Here is a 4,651-nt window from a genome sequence, read left to right on the forward strand (position 1 = left end):
CCGATCAAAGACCTGCTCAGTGAAAAGAATGAATGGTGCTGGGGAGCACCGCAGAAAGAGGCATTTCAGAAATTGAAGACTGAACTGAGCTCATCGCGTGTACTGGCTCCATACTCACCGACAGCAGAGACGTGCGTAGCAGCTGATGCCTCATCCTTCGGCCTTGGGGGTGTATTGAGCCAACAGCAGACAGACGGAACATGGAAACCGATTGTGTTCGTATCCAGGGGCCTGACAGATGGAGAAAGAGGCTTTGGCAGCTACATGGACATGTGAACGTCTGTCATCCTATCTCCTGGGACTGAAGTTCAGATTGGAGACAGACCACAAACCACTAGTGCCACTGCTGAGTACCAAGCCACTGGATGAGCTCCCTCCAAGAGTATTGAGGTTCCGGCTGAGGCTCTTAAAGTTCACGTTCGATATTGTGTATGTGCCTGGGAAGTGCTTAATAACAACAGACACACTATCAAGAGCCCCTGTAAAACACACATTTACACAAGAAGAAAAAGAAAATGAGGCAGATGTCAAAGTGTACGTGGACACAGTCATTCAAAGCCTTCCCGCCACAGAAGCAAGAATGAAGGTGATCCAAGAGAATCAGAAAGCAGACCCTATCTGCGCAAAGCTGATCAAATACTGCGAGATTGGGTGGCCGGAGAAACATGCCCTCTCACCAGAGCTGGGACCATACTGGCCTGAAAGAGATAACTTCACAGCGGCTGGAGAGCTGCTACTCAGAGGCCAAAGAATTGTGATTCCCCATGGCATGAGATAAGCAATCCTCCAAAATCTCCACAGCGGTCACCAAGGGATCGCCAAGTGCAGAGCAAGGGCCCGCCAGTCCGTCTGGTGGCCAGGACTGTCTGCACAAATCAGTCAGCTGGTGGAGAGCTGTACCACATGTTCACAACATAGGGCAGAGCACAGAGAGCCCTTGCTGACCACTCCTGTGCCAGAGAGACCCTGGCAACGGGTGGGTACGGACTTATTCTTCTGGGAGAAGAAGACATACCTCCTGGTAGTTGATTATTTCTCACGCTACATTGAAGTAGCCCATCTCAATGTAGCCTCTGCAAACACAGTCATTGCAGCTCTGAAGGAAGCGTTCAGTCGCCATGGAATACCAGAGACAGTTATGTCAGATAATGGGCCGCAATACAGCTGTGGACTGTTCGAAGAGTTTGCCAGGAAGTATAGCTTCACACATGTTACCAGCAGTCCAAGATACCCGCAGGCGAACGGGTGGAGCGAGCAGTGGCTACCGTAAAAGGACTGTGGAAAGGAGGTGGTGATAAAACAAAGGCGTTGATGACATACCGTGCCACGCCTCTGGGGAGTGGTTATTCCCCGGCGCAACTCCTCATGGGGAGACAGCTGCGAACCACCATACCACAGCTCCCAACATCCCTACTTCCCCGCTGGCCGAACATCAGAGGGTTCAGGCAGTCTGAGAAGTGGGCAAAAGAGAACCAGCAACGCAACTACAACCAACGCCACAGAGCCCGTCCTCTACCTCCGCTGCAGCCCGGGCAAAATGTCTGGCTCCCAAGAGAGAAAATACAAGGGACGGTTATGCAACCTGCAACAACACCCAGGTCCTACATAATACACACAGATGAAGGTCAGGTCAGGAGAAACCGCACTCACATGCGCACAGTACATCATCCACAACCACAGACACCATCTGATATACCTGTTGAAACCCCAGGGCTATGTAACAATGACACACACACTCACATTACTAGGGACACAAACAATCTCAAACATACTAACACATCATACATGACATCTTCAGGCCGAGTGTCACGCCCACCAGAGCGTTTGGACTTGTAACAGAGAGTTCTGTCCATTGTTAGGGGTGTTTTATTAGTTACTCATTATTTACCCCTGGCATGTTCTACTTGGTTTGTTTTATTCTCCTGTGTGTGTGTGTAAAATGTTATCCACTTTCATATAAAATGTTCTTTGTGGATAAAAGAAAAGATATGTTGTTAAAAAAAAAAGAAAAAAAAAAGAAAAAAAAAAGGGAAACGTGTGTTCTATATAGAGGATAATTATAATCTGTGATGTTCGATTCAGTATGGGATACCTGTATGAGCGGATTTGAGTTGTTGATAAATGTTTGATAACATGTTTAAGAGGGATTCTTACTTAAAAGAAGAGATGTTCTGAAAAGGAATAGTTGGGCTGTGTGGTGGTTACACACGGACGGAGTTGAGGGGGGACTTCCGGTTTGGAGAGTAAAAGTCAAGTTCATATAATATACGTGTCCGTCTATTTATTGGAATAGATAACAGTCTGGTTCCTGACGTAACAGAGTAGGATAGGAATGGAACAAATACAACTAAGGCTACATACTCGGATTTAAATACCAGCAAGACCACCAAACCCCGGTGAAGCAAATGATGACTCATAATGATGCTATGAGTTCTTTCATTAAATGCACGTTATATGACAGTGCCCAGATAAACATCTACAACAAAGGCAAATGACTTGTGTGTCAGTGTTGTCAGGTGTAACGTAAACTAGAAAACTAGCTAGCAAACTTTAGTGCAGTGGGGATACATTATTGCTAACTAAAATTAGCAATACTGTTGCTTAGCTAGTGCAGCGGGGATATATTATTGCTATCTAACGTTGCTTAACTAATGCAGTTGGGATGCATTGCTGCCATCTAACGTTAGCAATACCATTGCTTAGCAACCAATAAACTAGCCTACTGTTCAGCGGAAGAATAGATTTACCATAAAACATAGTTCCATTAAAAACACATTCATTTACAGTTTGTCCTAAATTTTGAAAGACAAAAGTGGGTGGCACGGATGGTGCAGTGGGTAGCACTGCTGCCTCACAGCAAGGAGGTCCTGGGTTTGAATCCCCGTCGGCCGGGACCTCTCTGTGCAGAGTTTGCATGTTCTCCCCGTGTCTGCGTGGGTTTCCTCCGGGTACTCCGGTTTCCTCCCACAGTCCAAATACATGCAGGTTAGGCTGATTGGAGAGTCTAAATTGCCCCGTAGGTATGAGTGTGTGAGTGAATGGTGTGTGTGCCCTGCGATGGACTGGCGACCTGTCCAGGGTGTATTCCTGCCTTTCGCCCAATGTATGCTGGGATAGGCTCCAGCCCCCCTGCGACCCTGTTCAGGATAAGCGGGTTAAGATAATGGATGGATGGATGAAAGACAAAAGTGGTAACCGTTGTATAAAATTGGCACCGCTAGGGGGTGCCAATATCCACGGTATACCATAGGTTCTCGATCCATTATGCTTAAATATTCCATGTATAGCATGCATTTATTCAGTCCTATTTAGCACTCACTCTTATTAAGACATTCATTGCATATTAATTGTGTCGTAGTAAGTATGGTATAATTGGTATAAGCTGGTATATTTCTGTGATCGGGTCAGTGCAAAATGAAGAGGTTATACGCTTGCCATATTTGCTTTTTTTGTCATGCACCTGGAATGCTTTGAGGTTGGAAGTTGGAATGTACAACTGCGAAATTCTGACCTCCGACTGGAACGCAGCTTTGTTGTGTTGTGGAAATCTGTAAAAATCTGTAAAACACATGGTTAACACGCTAGTCACATAGGTTAGCTACTTTTCTACCATGTATAAATTGACAACAAGCTCTACAAACGTCTCTTGCTCTGTTTCTGTGGGGGAAATTAAGTCCATCACACCAGCAAGGGTGGGCTCACAACAGCTGTGTAGTAGAGTGCTCACATTTGCCAATCCCACCTATCTTCTTCCATTGCTCCAAGGTCCAGTTCCGGAGCATGGCCATTGTAGGTGCTTTTAACGGTAGACAGGGGTTAGCTTGGGCACTCTAAACGGTCTGCAGCTGTGCAGCCCCATATGTAGCAGGGTGAAATGCACTGTATGTTGTGGCACATTCTTCCCATAACCATCATTAAAATTTTCTGTGACTTATGCCACAGTAGCCCTTCTATCAGTTCGGACCAGATGAGATAAAATTTTCAAAGCGGTGCTAGGTCTACAGAGAAGAGAGTGATTATACTAGGCAAATTCATTTATTTCATATTTCACTGTTAGCTACTTCAAGTCAAGTCAAGTCAACTTTATTTGTATAGCACATTTACATGCAGCAACAGCTGAAACCAAAGTGCTTTACAGATTGAGGAACAATAAAAATAAGGAGCATAAATGCAGATAAAAGTGCAACAGTACCAAATAGAATACAATATAAAACAATATATGATAATAATTTTAAAAGGAGAGAAAATAAAAGGGCTAAAAGCAATTAAAAACAATAAACAGTAAAACAACAGAAGCCAGGGACCGAACTAGGACAAAGTAGTAAAGAAGGATGGCTACGTGGGGGGGAAGGCCAGGGAGAACAGGTGGGTTTTCAAAAGGGATTTAAAAACCTCTAGGGTCTGAGCGGCCTGTACGTGGAGGGGGAGGCTATTCCACAACTTGGGCGCAGCAGCCGCGAAAGCTCTGTCTCCCCTAGTTTTCAGCCTAGTTCTGGGCACCACCAACAGTAGCTGGTCTGCTGATCTAAGGGATCTGGAGGGGGTGTGGCGGTGCAGGATCTCGGAGAGATAGAGAGGGGCCGTTCCATGCAGCGCTTTAAAAGTGGTCAAGGCTAATTTAAAATCAATGCGGAAACGCACGGGCAGCCAG

This window comes from Conger conger, chromosome 5 (genome assembly GCF_963514075.1).
Source record: "Conger conger chromosome 5, fConCon1.1, whole genome shotgun sequence".
NCBI lineage: Eukaryota > Metazoa > Chordata > Actinopteri > Anguilliformes > Congridae > Conger > Conger conger.